General features: G+C 37.5%; 1 non-coding gene across 1 annotated transcript; it reads left to right on the top strand.

Annotated features, from left to right (window-relative positions):
- Positions 1-15688: 15688 nt before the first annotated feature.
- Positions 15689-15792, top strand: LOC126951768 (U6 spliceosomal RNA). Its single transcript, XR_007724633.1, has one exon. It is a non-coding gene; the product is annotated as a U6 spliceosomal RNA (small nuclear RNA).
- The last annotated feature ends 259 nt before the right edge of the window (positions 15793-16051 follow it).

Raw genomic sequence — 16051 nt, 5'->3', positions numbered from 1 at the left:
TTCGGGATGAAGTGTTAGAAGATCAACATGTAATAAAATGTGAGCTCCATAAAGTCAGTGGCGTATTCATCTTTTACTCCTACAGGCTACACACTTTGTTCATATTATTTCTTGAATAAATGAGTAAACTTAAATGTGAAGTGTTATCACCAGACTTATAAAGCAAAGTACAAGTGGAGAATAGGAAAACTTCCGCATCGCACCAGTTCAATGGCCTCAGGATAAAAGAGACCCAAGCCATGGATGGTGCTAAGGTTGTTTGTCACATCAGCATAGTGGTGACTAGGCTCAGTTTCCTCAGGGGTTCTCTCTTAGATATGATCATGGCCAAACCCATAGGCTTTGAAACCAAGCATATCTCAGTTTGGAGTCCTGGCTCTACCACTCTATTAATCCATTTTCACACTGTTATAAGGAAATACCCGAGACTGGGTAATTTTTTTTTTTTTTAAGAGGTTTAACTGACTCACAGTTCCACAGGCTGTACAGGAAGGATGATTCTGGCATCTGCTCCACTTCTGGGAAGGCCTCAGGAAACTTACAATGGCAGAAGGCAAAGGATGAGCAGGCACATTACATGACCAAAGCAAGAGTGAGGGAGTGGGGAGGGGCTGCACATTTTAAACAACTAGATCTCATGAGAACTCACTATCACAAGAACAGCACTGAGAGGATGATGTTAAACAATTCATGAGAAATTGCCCCTATAATCCAACCACCTCCCACCAGGCCCCACCTCCAACAGTGGAGATTGTAATTTGACATGAGATTTGGTGGGGATTTGGATTGAAACTATATCAACTGCTTTTCTATCTGTCATTTTGAGCATGATACTTGATATGGTTTGATTGCGCCCTCATCAAAATCTCATCTTGAATTGTAACTCCCACAATTTCCACGTGTTGTGGGAGGGACACAGTGGAAGGTAATTGAATCAAGGGGGCAGTCTTTCTCACACTATTCTCTCGATAGTGAATATGTCTCACAAGATGTGATGGTTCTAAAAACGGGGGTTTCCCTGAACAAGCTCTCTTCTTTTGTCTGCTGCCATGTGAGACGAGCCTTTCACCTTCCACCACGATTGTGAGACTTCCACAGCCACATGAATTGTAAGTCCATTCAACCTCTTTCTTTTGTAAATTGCCCAGTCTCAGGTATGTCTTTATCAGCAGCATGAAAATGGACTAATACAGAAAATTGGTACTAGTAGAGTGGGGAGCTACTGTAAAGGTACCCTAAAACGTGGAAGCAATTTTGGAACTGGGTAATAGGCAGAGGTTGGAAAAGGCTGGAGGGCTCAGAAGAAGAAAGGAAAATGTGGGAAAGTTTGGAACTTCCTAGAGACTTGTTGAATGGCTTTGCCCAAAATGCTGATAGCAATATGGACAATAAGGTTCAGGCTGAGGTGGTCTCAGATGGAAAGAGGAACTTGTTGGGAACTGGAGCAAAAGTGACTCTTGTTATGTTTTAGCAAAGAGAATGGTGGCATTTTGCCCCTGCCCTAGAGAATTGTGGAACTTTGAACTTGAGAGAGATGATTTAGGGTATCTGGTGGAAGAAATTTCTAAACAGTGAAGCATTCAAGATGTGACTTGAGTGCTGTTAAAGGCATTCAATTTTATAAGGGAAGCAGAGCATAAAAGTTCAGAAATTTTACAGCTTGACGATGTGATAGAAAATAAAATCTTATTTTCTGGGGAGAAATTCAACTTGGCTGCAGAAATTTGCTTAAGTAATGAGGAGTCAAATGTTAACCCCATACAATGGGGAATGTTAACCCCATACAATGGGGAAAATGTATCCAGGGTGTGTCAGGAGTCTTTATGGCAGCCGCTTACATTACAGATCCAGAAGCCTAGGAGGAAGAAATGGTTTTGTGGGCCATCCCCATACTGTGTGCTGCCTAGGGACTTTGTGCCCTGTGTCCCAGCCACTCCAGCTGTGGCTGAATGGGGCCAACATACAGCTCAGGCCATGGCTTCAGAGTATGCAAGCCCCAAAGCCTGGCAGTTTCCAGGTGGTGTTGAACCTATGAGTGCACAGAAGTCAATAATTAGAGTTTGGGAACCTCCACCTAGATTTCAGAGGATGTATGGAAATGACTGAATGCCCAGGAAAAAGTCTGCTGCAGGGGCAGAGCCCTCATGGAGAACCTCTGCTAGGGCAGTGTGGAAAGGAAATGTGGGATTGAATCCCCTACACAGAGTTGCTACTGGGGTACTACTTAGTGAAGCTATGAGAAGAGGGCCACAGTCCTCCAGACCCCAGAATAGTAGATCCACTGACAGCTTGCACTGGGCACATGGAAAAGCCACAGACACTCAATTCCAGCACTTGAAGGTAGTCAGGAGAGAGGCTGCACCCTGCCAAGCCAAAGGAGTGGAGCTGCCCAAGACCATGGGAACCCACCTCTTGCATCGACATAACCTGGATCTGAGACATGGAGTCAAAGGAGATCATTTTGGAGGTTTAAGATTTGACTCCCCCACTGGAATTCAGACTTGCACGGGACCTGTAACCCCTTTGTTTTGTCCAATTTATCCCATTTGGAATGGCTGTATTTACCCAATGCACATACCCCCATTGTATCTAGGAAGTAACTAACTTGCTTTTGATTTTACAGGTTCATAGACAGAAGAGACTTGCCTTGTCTCAGATGAGACTTTGGATTATGGACTTTTGAGTTAATGCTGAAATTAGTTAAGACTTTGAGGACTGTTGTGAAGGCATGGTTGATTTTGAAATGCGAGGACATGAGATTTGAGAGGGACCAGGGCTGGAATAATACGGTTTGGCTGTTCCCCCACCCAAATCTCATCTTGAATTGTAACTCCCACAATTCCCATGTGTTGTGGGAGGGACCCAGTGGGAAATAATTGAATCATAGGGATGGGTCTTTCCCATGCTATTCTCGTGACGCTGAATATGTCTCACAAGATCTGCTGTTTTTAGGGGAATTTCCACATACAAGCTCTCTTCTCTTGTCTGCCACCATGTGAGACATGCCTTTCACCTTCCACCATGATAGTGAGGCCTCCCCAGCCACGCAGAACTATAAGTCCACTAAACATCTTTCTTTTGTAAATTGCCCAGTCTCAAGTATGTCTTTATCAGCAGCATGAAAATGGACTAATACAATACTTAAGCCCTCTAAGACTTTATCTCATCTGGAAAATTAGCGTAATTATAGGAGATAGTTCATGAAGTTGTTTTGGAAAATAAGTGAGATACTATATATAAAGTGTTGTCTATAGTTAATGGCATGTAAACATTCTTAAGTACTAGCTATTATTGTCATTTTTATTGACAACATTATAGTTTCCTTTGTGCTGGTTCAAAGAGTTTCAATGTAATAAAAACATTTTTCATAGAAAATCATTCCACTGCTCAAGTAGTCACGTTAACTTTTCTATTTACCCCTAGACGTTGACTTTCTAATTCACCTTTCTCAGATCTAATACCTCCTGCTGACCTTGGTCAACAACTCACTGTGCTTATGTATGCTGGACTCCTGGTAAGGCTTTAGTTACTCCTGATTCCTTTCAGTGCCTTGCTCTTAGTTTCACTTCTCCCTTTGGTGACCCTCTCAAGAACCATACCCTGTGCCCCAGTCGTAGAGGGGCAATCATCCTGCCTGGACAAAATCTGATGAATAGAAACACCTCTCCCATATTCAGTTTTTACAATTCTAAATTTTTTTTGTTACCAATAGTGTCAAATTAATTAATTAATCCCCTCCTTCATCTCAGAAAACATAACAACTTTGGAACAATATATGGTTATCCCTTCAGTACTTAAACTATTCTAATTTACATGGCATTAAATATCAGCTACAAAAATGAAATTTTATGTCTGAGTAACCATTGTTCTTAATTCCAAAGGTCCCAATTGGTAAAATACTGCAAAGCTACTGTTTTACCTGTACAATGTATTCTGTAACTAACCAGTAACTTCTCAAACATCATTTATCATATTCTCCAAGAATGTATTCAGTTTTAAAATCCTCTGATTACATAAATGTATCATTGGGAAAATTGATCTGTAGGTCTTTAGGATGTCTTACCTAAAATCTTAGTTACATCTTATAAACGAAGGAATGTTTCACACCAGATATGCTGTAACTTGTTTCTTTGAAATTTGAAAAAAAATTTACACTTATCAAAAGGAAGCTACATTTTAGTGTTGCTTATTGGAAATTTTATCATGTAATTTCTTATTTTAAGGTAGGAAAGAATAAAAATTATCAGATGAGATTTCACTTTTTTATTCCTTAAAAATAAAGCTTGTGAACAAATCAAGTATACAAAGAGCTCCTGTGGAATGTGTTAAGCTCTAGGCTCCCTGGTGGGATGATGTAAAGAAGACTTCAGTTTATTCTTTTAAGAAAAAGATGAGAGGTTAATGCTGATAGAACATAAAAAGAGGAAATTTCAAAATAAAAGTGCTACTACGTAGCTCCCTAGGTATTTCAATCAACATTGAAAATTATATCATATCTGCTTATTATTTTAAGAATGTGTGTTCTCAAATACAAGAAAGTCAAATATAAATTGTGCTATCCTTTACCTATATGTATGTGTGTGTATATGCACACACATATCTATTCTTACAAAAAAAATAATTGCAAAATGTGAAATGCTCTTACGGATTGAATGTTTGTGTCCCCGCCCCCCTCCCATTTTTATGTTAAAATCTTCACTCACAATATGATGGTATTAGAAGTTAGTAACTTTGGTAAGTAAGTAGATCATGAGGATGCAGCACTTATGAATGGGATTAGTGCCCTTATAAGAAGAAAAGTAAGAACTTGCTGTAGTACTCTGTTCTCTGACATGTGAGAATACAAGGAGAAGATAGTCATCTGCACAACAGGAAGTGTGCCCTCACCAAACACTGGATCTTTTGGCACTACAGCCTCCAGAAGTGTGAGAATACATGTGTGTGGTTTAAGTCACTCATTCTATAGTAATTTGTTATAGCAGTTCAAATGGACTAAGACAAATAGGAAAGTTCTGTGTTATCTCCCCAGAAACCTAGCCAAAAAGATAATAAGAAAAGAACAAAACCTAATTTCAGCCCAGTTTGCAGAGGGCATAATCAAATAAAAATGGTAGTTAACCTGAAGAAAAGGCCAACTGTTTCCAGAGATAACACTCATGACCATCTTCTCAAAATCTAAGGAGGGTGTCAAGACTGTATTATACCTACAGACGTACTTTAGCCCAAATCTTCTCTAAAGTCTGAGCACCTTGAATCTAGACATCTACTTTGGTGAAAGCCAAGTACAGTCATGATTTTGAAACCATTAGTTTCCAGTGATCAAAATCCTAAATCGTACTTTGGTCACAACTAAACCTCCTCATTCTTATCCAAATACCTTTCTTTTCCTCTGTACCCTGAGTCCATTCTGGTAAATGTCTCCTCATCTTGTCAGTGATATTTGACACAGTTGGTCAATTCTTTCTCCTGGAAATGCTTTATGTAGCTGTCTTGACACCACACTTTTCTGGCTTTTCTCCTACTGAACTGGCCGCTACATCCTAGTCTTGTTGGCGGGATCTTTCTAATTTACCTGACCACTAAATAGCAGAATAAATCAAGTCTCTGTTTTTCTATATCATCTCTATCTGGACTCACTTTCTAGGTAAACTCCACCAGACCCAAGACTTTAAGTAGCATCTCTACACCAATGACTTCCAAATGTATATACTTAATGGCCTTTTTGTCGCTCTGCAATATTCTAAATTAAAATTCTTATTTCCCATCCTCTATCTCAATTTGCCCTTCTTCCACTATCCTCCCTTTCATTAAACAAAACTATAACAGGTTGGGCATCCCTTGTCTGAAATGTTTGAGACTGGAAGTGTTTCAGATTTTAGATATTTTCAGATTTTGAAATGTTTGCATTACATGTTTATACAGTTGAGGATCTCATATTTGAAAATTCGAAATCTGAAATGCTCCAATGGGCATTTCCTTTGAACATTATGTCAGTGCTCAAAAAGTTTTGAGTTTTGGAGCATTTCAAATTTCAGATTTTTACATTTAGGATGCTCAACCTACAATTTACAAAACTGTTTAAAAATACATAAAAATAATCCTTGACAGCTGTCTTTCCAGGACATCTATACCCAATCCATCAGCAATTCTTGTTGGTTCTACCTTTAAATGTACCCAAATCCACCATTTGCAACCATTTCTACTCCTTCTTCTCTAGTCCAAGACATCACAATCTGTTACCCAGACAAGTGAACCCCTCAATAAGTCTCCATACTGGGTCATTCCTCCTTCTGTTCTTCATTTCCATTTCTACAAATCACCAAAAGCATCTCTTTTAAAAAGTGCATCAGATCATATCATTTCTCTGCTTAAAACACTCTAATGTCTTCTTACCTGAATTAGAACAAAATCCAACGTTTTCAGCATGGCTATCAGCCTCTGTGTATCTGGCTTCTGCCTGTCTTTTTGATACATCTTTCTCAGTTTGTTCTGTTCTGTCCACATTGGTCTTCTTGCTGTTCCATTGTTCTTACCGCGGAACATTTGCCCTTGCCCTGTCTTTTCGTCTGGGCATTTTTCCTGAATGTTCACATGGCTCACTTGATTTAGGTTTCTGCTCAGTGTCACCTTTTAGAGAGCCCTTCTGTGACCAAGTGGTCAGAAAACCCTGAGTTTTACATTCTTTATGTGTGATAAATATTGTACAAATCACACAAATTTTCTGGAGTTCAGTTTCCTCTTTGTACTAGCTATCTATTGTTTTATAACAAATTATCTAAAAATAAATCCACTTTTTAAAAAATGATCATTTATTATTTATTTTCTGTGAGTCAGGAACCCAAGTGCACTTACTTGAATGTCTCTGGCTCAGAGTGTCTTGCGGAGTGAACCAAAGTCTAAGCCAGAGTGCAGTCATCTCAAGGCTCCACAGGGCAAAGTGCACTTCTAAGCCACTTACATACATGGCTGCTGACAGGGCTCAGGTCCTCAACGGCCATTGGCTGCAGATGTCAATTTCTTACCACATAAACCTCTCCATAGGGCAGTTCACATCGCAGAAGCTGGCTTCCCTCATAGCCAGCCAGTGAAACATGAAGAAAAGGCATGCAATATGGCGGCCACCAACTCAGCAACTTCATCTTGGAAGTGACATCCCATTGCTTTTGCCATATTATATTCTTTAGAAATGAGCTACGTGGTTCAGCCCAAAATCACATAAGTCAATATGGAAGTGTGAACCATTGGAGGCCTACCACATTTATGTGTAAAGTGGAAATAATATCTGCCTCACAAGGTGGGTGGTTATAAAATCACAATATAAATATATTAGACTTATTCGTGCATAACTTAATTCAAATCTTCATTGCGAACCATGGAACTAATATGTGTAAGATCAACAGAATAGCTCTCTTGCAGATGAAAAATATTTCTCAGAGCACAGAAATTATTGTTAGAGTTATGAGCATAATTCCAAAGATAAAGTGCCATTCTGTGCCTTACCCATTTATTTATGCTTTGGTTTCTTTATCCATAATGGGTACCAGATAGTACTTTTTCATGCGTCTTCCAACAAGCTTCTAGATCCCAAGTATAGCTACTGCAAATATTTTGAATCCTCATAGGAAAATAGATGCACTTCCAATATTTAAAATATAGCGCGCTTAGCCACAGATTTTTAACTCACAAAGTTAAAATAATCATAAGCTTTAGAACATACATAAAGTCTGAAATACTTGCTGGGAAATTAAACTAACTCTAGGAAAATTAAACAAACAGTATTATTTAGAAATGTAGTTTATAGGTGTTATTTTAAAAGCATAGCCCTTTCAATCCATTAAAATATTAAAAATTAAACCATTCTAGAAATAGAAGCATAGACAAAATTATTTTCAAAAAGCAGTTTCTGTAAGCATTTGAATACCCAGAACGTAACAAGGTTCCCAGGAGAAGACTTAAAGATTATAAAATTAGGATTTGGGATCATAAAACTTTCATTCACAATCCACCACACCTTTCATTCTTATACAAAAATAAATCAATAAATACATAGCAGCTTACAGTGTGCATAATATACCATAAAGAAAATGATGAATAAATGAAAAGACAAAAATACCTTAACTAGAAACTCAAAGTATAGGTCACAGAATAAGGCATAATTACATAAAATGGTAATTAAAGAAAGGGCTACTATTCCAAATGTCCACTTGACTCATCACCCCTCAAGGTCCCTATAATATTAGCCTGAACCTTATTTATCATCCAGTGGGAAGTATAATGTCTTCCTCTGAATTTCTGCCAACTCCCAGCCCTTTCTGCCAGTGGTCTCTAGTTCTGACTTTTCCCTTCTTCTTAATACTCCATTTTCTGCTCAGCTTTTGATGGCTTATTTTTCCTTCATCTTGTCTGCTCCTCTCTAGCTTTGAGACCTACCTCCATTGCTTTCATTTGATTGTCATGTAAACCGCTCATGTAAAACAAGCCTTTGTGTGTGTGTAACAGACTTCATCCACACATGTTTGGGAAGAACGAAGTTTATATTACAGTCACACAAATGACTGAAAGTTCCATCTTAGACATCTGCTGGACCATTTCTCTCAGGGTTCGGCTCCCCTCAAGTTGTGTGTCTCTCTGCTCCCCTCTTCAGTCTGCGCTCTTTGGCACTCCCAATTTTGATTCATTTTTGTCTTTCACTTGTCCCTTGGTGACACTCATTCTCATGGTCTTATATTCTCTCCCCAAGCCGATGTGAAGTATTTCCTTAACCAGAAATAGATTTCTTCTTAGGAAAAATTCCAGTGCCAATTATTCAGAAAATAATGTTTTCACCCTTTCAAGTATATCTCGAGAATACTTTTTTATGTTTCAAGAGAAGAGAGGACTAAGAGATGAGGTAAAGTAGGGTGATAAAGAAAAGCTTTAAATAGGTGACAGCACTTAAATTAAGTATTAAATGATTAGATAGGCTAAGAAAATGATAATGACAGAGTGTCTTGGAGCATTCTACATTGAAAAAAGGGTAAGCATAATTCACACTGGCACTAATAAATAATAAGCCAAACATAAGATTTTGTGCAAACCTAGATACCCTAAAGGACTTTTCTTTCTTTAATTGTAGCTTTGTCTTCCATGACATAATCCTTGAGGGCATTCTAGGAACGCCTTAGTATGCGATATTACATGCATTTAATGTTTTCCTTGTAACTAGTTTAAAGGTTATGGGTCAAAATAATGTATACAGAGAGAACAATTCAACTTGAATTTCAGTTAAATTGTTTCATAGGGAGGTCTTAAGAAAGTTATATGCAGAAGCAGGTCCTTAAGATGGAGTTTGGACTTATTTTAGCTTTATGGGAGCTTTAGATTATTAATTTTCATCTGGAACCAATTGCAATACAGCTCTGAATTGTATAAGCGGATGCTCACCTCCCATAGATCTGTATTTATTCTGTTTTCCTATTCCCCAGCTAATTTTGATCAATGATGCCTTAGATCATAAACACTTAGCATGTTATACTGTGCTAAATCCTTTCACTGCTCTACAGTTCATGCATAAAGCAGTATGTTTGGGGTTGGAGATGATTTCTAGATCCCTTTAGTGACAGGAGTGGGTGAGAGCCTAGACTATGGAGCTAGACTGCAGGGATTTTAACCCTGATCCATTATTTACTTTCTGTGTTTCCTCGGAAAACTTATTTACTGCTTCTGTGCTCCAGTCTCCTTCATTTGTAAAATGCAAATAACATCAGTGGGACATGGAAGAGTAGAATCCACATGGCCAATTGGAAAACACCATAGATAGTGAACCTCATTACTCACTACCTACATTGCACTACACACATATGCTTTATGTATATGTGTATGTAACCTCATGATCAACTTTTGTCTTGACATTTTTTATCAATATTTTACAAATATCATTTTCCATTTTGTCCTAAAATAATAATAAAATTAAAATGTATTGTTTTCTCATAATTGTAAACTCCAAGGCTCTCCTTTGTGTCCAATTTCTTATGATCATCTTCCAATTTAATTATTGTTTTCTTCACCTCCATGTCTAAAAAAGTAATTAATTGTTAGATTTCAGCATGTGTAATGCTCACTTGGGTTTGCTGACTAAAATGTGGATTCCTGATCCTCACCCTGATATTCTGAATCAGAATCTCTGAAGTGTGTCTCAGAAACTTCAAAAGCACTCTAAAGGTGGTTCTGACACAGGTGGTCCAAAGACACACTTTGAAAAATACTGATTTGTTTATTGATTTACAAAAAACAAACAAACAAACAAAAACTCATTAAATAGCATTGGGTTTAGTTATCATCTGCAAGGAGGACCATAAGGGATATCTCTCCACATTGGAAATAATTGAGAGTTATTCCCTCAAAAAGTTATATAACCTTTAAAATGATAAGATTGGTGAAAAAATTCTGGACTTTTTACCAGACGTTGAAAGTAGAAAGGACAAAGGAGTATAGGTATGTATACAAAAAATGGAAGCTTGATATAGGCAGAGATTTTTGTCTGCTTAATTCACTGCTGAATTCTTGGCATCTAGATTCACTGCTAAATTCTTAGCATCTAAACCAGTGTCTGGAATATGGTAGGTTCTAATACGTGCAAGAATGTTAAATACTATAGTAATCAATTAAGGACAAAAAGCTAGGTTTGGGTATTACTTTGTTAAAATTTGTTTTGAGACATTTAAGATCCAAAGAGAATAAAAGGTAAATAATGTGGAAAACAAGTACCAAGGTGTTTAAAACTATTCTATTTCTCTTAATATATTAGGTAAGTAAAACATTAAAGGGTGAGTTCACATTAGAGGAAAGCTCCCACTGATTCCACTCAGGACATCATCACATACACATGAAAATAATCTTCTGATTACTAGCAGAAACAAATTCCAGGAATGTGCCTGAGAAAATTGGATTGCAAGCTAGATCAGACTCTTCTGGGAAAACTGAGTTTCAAGTTAGTTTGTACTTTCAATGTATTCTATGTCAAAATCTGATGTCACCCCTCAATGAGAGACTTTCCAAGGGCAGAAATCATTTTGTTCCCTCTCACCTCATGAAATTTTAAAAGTATGTGTAATAGCAGAGGTCTTATGAAGAATGTCTGTCTTTTAAAAAAGTAGAAATCTAAGAGGATAAAGATGTCATTTTATTTAAAAATTCTGATCTGGTATCACCTTCTCTTCAGAAATAATGAAGAAACAGTAGGCAATCTAAAATATTTCCCCACTGGTAAAAACTCTGTAGACATTTGGCAGAATAAATGTAACCATTTAGACGCATCAGCTACCCACATAAAGAGGACTCTGTATTATACAGATATCCTGGGAGAAACACATGGTGTGTAAGGCTGGTTTCTACACTTTAATTGTGCTGTGTGTATTGTAAATGAGTGTATTTCGCTCCAGTCCTTGTTCCTTTGACCTTTTAGTGTCTTAATGAGACTCCAAAAGCAGCAATCAAAAGCACAGTGTTCCATTTTGGAAGCATTCGGAAAGCAATGCACTTTGGCTAAATTTAGTTGTGGCATTCAGAATTTAAAAACACATCCTGCCATTTTTCTAGGAGACACATAGTCACTTTTTATTTAAACAAATTGGTCAAATAACAGTTGTTTCCTCTTAGTTCACTCATGTAAACAAAAGTGGGGGCTGGGGGGCTGACAATAACAAAATTGACTCATATAAGACTTTTTAATAGATGCAACTCAGACGTACTCATTTTGCAGGACATCAAACAAAGGAAACTTTTGTGTTCATTTAAAACACTTCTTTCTCAAAAAGCACAAATAACAATTACAATCGAAACAAAACTGGAAGCTGAAAGCACTGACATTTACTCATGTTGAGGAAATATTGTCTGATTTATCGAGACTTGCATTTGGAACAATCTTCAGGAATTGATTGAATATTAGAGAGAAAAGAAGAATCAAACTTAAAAACAGCATTTCGTCTCCTAAATGATAACATGGGAAATGTACATCTTCAAGAATTCAAAAGCTTTTTCATTTTAAACAATTGCCCTTTTTTAAAATAGATGTTTATGGTACATAGTCAGAAATCTTTTTCTGCACAACATCATCCAGAAGAGCACATCAAGCCACAAAATTTCAGCAATTCCGCTCCACAAAATTAAATCAAGGGAATGTGAAATATTCTCAGGTAACAGAGACCAGATACTGTTTGGAAATTTTAACAAAACCTTAGTGTAATCTCGCTTTCCTCACTGGAAAGCTATATTACAAAAGCAGCTGTCTTTAATTTTTAATATTTATTTTATTGTGGGTAAGAACACTTAGATGAAATCTACCCTCTTAACAAATGTTTGAGTGTATAACATAGTATTGTTGACTATAGGTCAGCGCATGCTTCTATATCCATATGATATTCTTTAGCCTTGAAGGCCATTTTCTGTCTTTTCTGCCTGAAAAGCTTCTTCTCACCCTTCAACATCTAGCTCAGTTATCACCTGACTTGGGAAGCCTCATAACAGTATAATAAACACTCAGCTGTCTGCTCTGTGGGCCTTTAGATTGTTGCTCATCCTTCTGTTATTAGCCTATAACACATTGTATTATCATAATTGTTTACATGTACTAGATGAAGTCTGAACATTGAGGATTATGCTTCCTTCATCTTTAAAAATTCCATGGCTAAGTGATTAACGTGGGTTCAGTATATTTTTATTAACCATATAAAAAAACTATCTTCTAAAATACTTCGATAGCTCTGGGGTACAAGGTTTTTGGTTACAATTCATGGATGAATTGTATAGTAGTGAATTCTGAGGTCTTAGCACAGCGGCCTCCCGAGTAGTGTACACTGTACCCAGTGTGTAGATTTTTATCACCCGCCTCTTAATCTTCCCCCTTCTGAGTCTCCAATGCCCATTATACCACTCTGTGTGCCTTTGTGTGCCCATAGCTTAGCCTCCACTTACAAATTATGTTAAAATGTGATACAGCAGATCTCTAGAATTTATTCATATCACTCACCTGAAAGTTTATGCCCATTGATAACTAACTCCTCATTTTCCCCATCCCCCAGCCCTTGGCAACTGCCATTTCACTCTATAATTCTGTCAATTTGACTATTTAAGATACCTCATATAGGGGAAATGAAGCAGTATGTGTCTTTCTGTGACTGGCTTATTTCACTCAGCATGATGTCTTTAAAGTTCATCCATGTCATTGCTTCTTGCAGAATTTCCCTCTTTTTAAAGACTAAATAGTACTCTATTTTCTAAATTTACCACATTTTCTAAAATACTAATAAATAAATAAGCAGGTCTCTACGATGAGAGTAAACAACATTGGAAATGAACAGAAAGCTGGTCTGGTGCCTTAGACAATAAGGTTGCCTGCTGAACTTGGTGCAGAGACACGTTAACCTGCAGTGTTAGAATCCAGTGCTTAAGGGAGGGAGTAAAAGGAAAGGGATTAGGAAAGTTGTGCCCTGTGCCTGGCCTCCAGCTCTTATGATCCAACTATATCCATGAGGCGGTGTCAGTGATTGGTCAGGCCTGCTTGCAGGAGAGGCTCAGGGAAGAGAAGGGAAGGAATAGAGAAGAGAGAAACATGGACTTCAGATCAGTTTCTTTATCACCAGTATAGACTGGTTGGCATAAAATTAAAGCCATTTCCCAATCTTCTCTGCCACTCCTTCTAACCAACATGAAATATATTTCTACTCAACTACAAAAGTATCTACTTGATTGTAAGTCTGAAATTCCTACTGCCTGTAAGCTTGGAGATTGGAAAAAGTTGACCATAATTACACATTACACACAACAAGTGAGAAAGCCAAAGCAAAACCTGAATCAGGTGTCTTCCAAACCACACTGTTTCCACCTAACTACAGCAGAGAGCTCCTAATAACACCAGGGGCGGGCGCTGTGTGAAGAAAGCCCACAAAACAAAGTCTAAATAAGCAGAAAACTCACCAACAGCTTACAAATATTTAAGACTTCCCAAATAACATAGCGTATGGTAGTAAAGTTCCATTTGAAAAAATTCTGGAAATAGCTATATCTCTTAGTGCATAACAGGTGTTAGAATCAGAACGTAGATGCAGGAATGTTTGCAAGAACCGTATTGAGTTCTATAGGGTGTCTTCTGGTACGGCAGTTTTATTTCAAGAAATGTTTTAATTTCAAAGGCATAATTTCAGAAATCAGCAAATTACAAGAATGAATATAGAGGAATTGCACCAAAGGACGCTGATAAAAATCCTCCCGGCCGGGCGCGGTGGCTCACGCCTGTAATCCCAGCACTTTTACAGAGAGGCCAAGGCAGGCAGATCACAAGGTCAGGAGTTCAAGACCAGCCTGGCCGACATGGCGAAACCCCATCTCTCCTAAAAATACAAAAATTAGCTGGGCATGGTGGCAGGTGCCTCCAATCCCAGCTACTCAGGAGGCTGAGGCAGGAGAATCGCTGTACTCAGGAGGCAAAGGTTGCAGTGAGCTGAGATCGTGCCATTGCACTCCAGCCTGGGCAACAGAGCAAGACTCGGTCAAAAAAAAAAAAAAACCTTACCCTGTACCCTAAAATTCACAAACCTGTTGCCAGGGGCTGGCACTGGGAAGGACAGAAGGTGTTAGTCAAAGGATACAAAGTTTCAATTATACCTGAGAAATAAGTCTTAGAGATTTACTGCACAGCATAGCCTATGGTTAACAATACTGTACTGTATATTTTATAATCTGCTAAGAGGATTTATCTTATGTTAAGTGTTCTTATCACAAATAAAAATAATAATAAATAAGAGGACAGGAAGAATCTTGGATATGATGAACACGTTAATGGCATAAACTGTGGTGATGCTTCCACAGGTGTATACTTATCTTCAAACTTATCAACTCGGTGTACATTCAATAGGTACAGCTTTTTGTATGTCAACCATAACTCAATGAAGTGGCTTTAAAATCAACAGAGAAAACACTTAGAATTGTGAGAACACAAGTCCAAACCGTGATCAGGTAAGTATTATTGTCTACGATATAAAAGTTCGTTTGCAAAAGAAAAAATAATATAAAAACAGAATGATTTGGGGAGACTGAGGCCATAAATCTAAAATATATGGGCAGGCATGGTCTGCTATCTTTTAAAAAAGAGAGAAATAGAACAAAACAGAACACAGAGGTTAAGACAAAGGACTGTGGAGTCAGGCCAACCTAGAGCTACTTCTTTCACCTACCGTTAACTGATTATGTGGCCTTGAGTAATCTATTATACCATTTCAATCTCAGCTTTATTATCTTTAAAATGAAAATAAGAAAATTATCTCATTGTGTTCTTGTTGGATTAAGGCAAGCAGTGTGTATAAATTATTTAGAACAATGTCTGGCATATAGAAAGACTCAATTAATCTGAGTTTGAATTACTTTTCAGTTTCTCATCTTCAACCAGAAAATTAGAAAAATATAGGAATATTCATTTTGGATCAGACAATCCATCTCTATACTCTGCTTCTGAGTGTAGAATCAATGGGCATTTTATGGAAGAACATGACAGTCACTGTCCCTGCCCCAGTATCCTGGTAGGGAGCTTTATGGAATTGATCTAAGCCGTTATTTTGTTAACAATAATCAAAAGATTATTACCGTCTTTCAAGGTCACAGTTTCTTCTTTTCCTTTCTCTGTAAATAAATGTTTTCTTTAAAATGTGCATTTAAAGCGCTCGCTTTGGCAGCACATATACTAAAATTAGAATGAAGCAGAGATTAGCACTGCTCCTGCACAAAGATGACACACAAATTGATGAAGCTTTCCATACTTTTATGAAAAGAGTTCTAGATACAAATGGCAGTGATGGTTGCACAACAATATGCACGTACTTAATATCCCTGAGCTGTACACTGAAAAAAATGGTTAAAATGTTATATTTTATGTGCATTTTACTATAATAGAAAATATTAGAAAAATGAGTATTAAAACTGTTTTATTAAGAGGATTCCAAGCTCTTAAAATACTGGTCCTTTGTCAACAATTTTGCATATTTAAATGGCCATAGAAAGGCTAACTCGCTGTTCCACAGTT

This window comes from Macaca thibetana, chromosome 3 (genome assembly GCF_024542745.1).
Source record: "Macaca thibetana thibetana isolate TM-01 chromosome 3, ASM2454274v1, whole genome shotgun sequence".
NCBI lineage: Eukaryota > Metazoa > Chordata > Mammalia > Primates > Cercopithecidae > Macaca > Macaca thibetana.
This window is presented reverse-complemented; position numbering and strand designations above follow the sequence as displayed.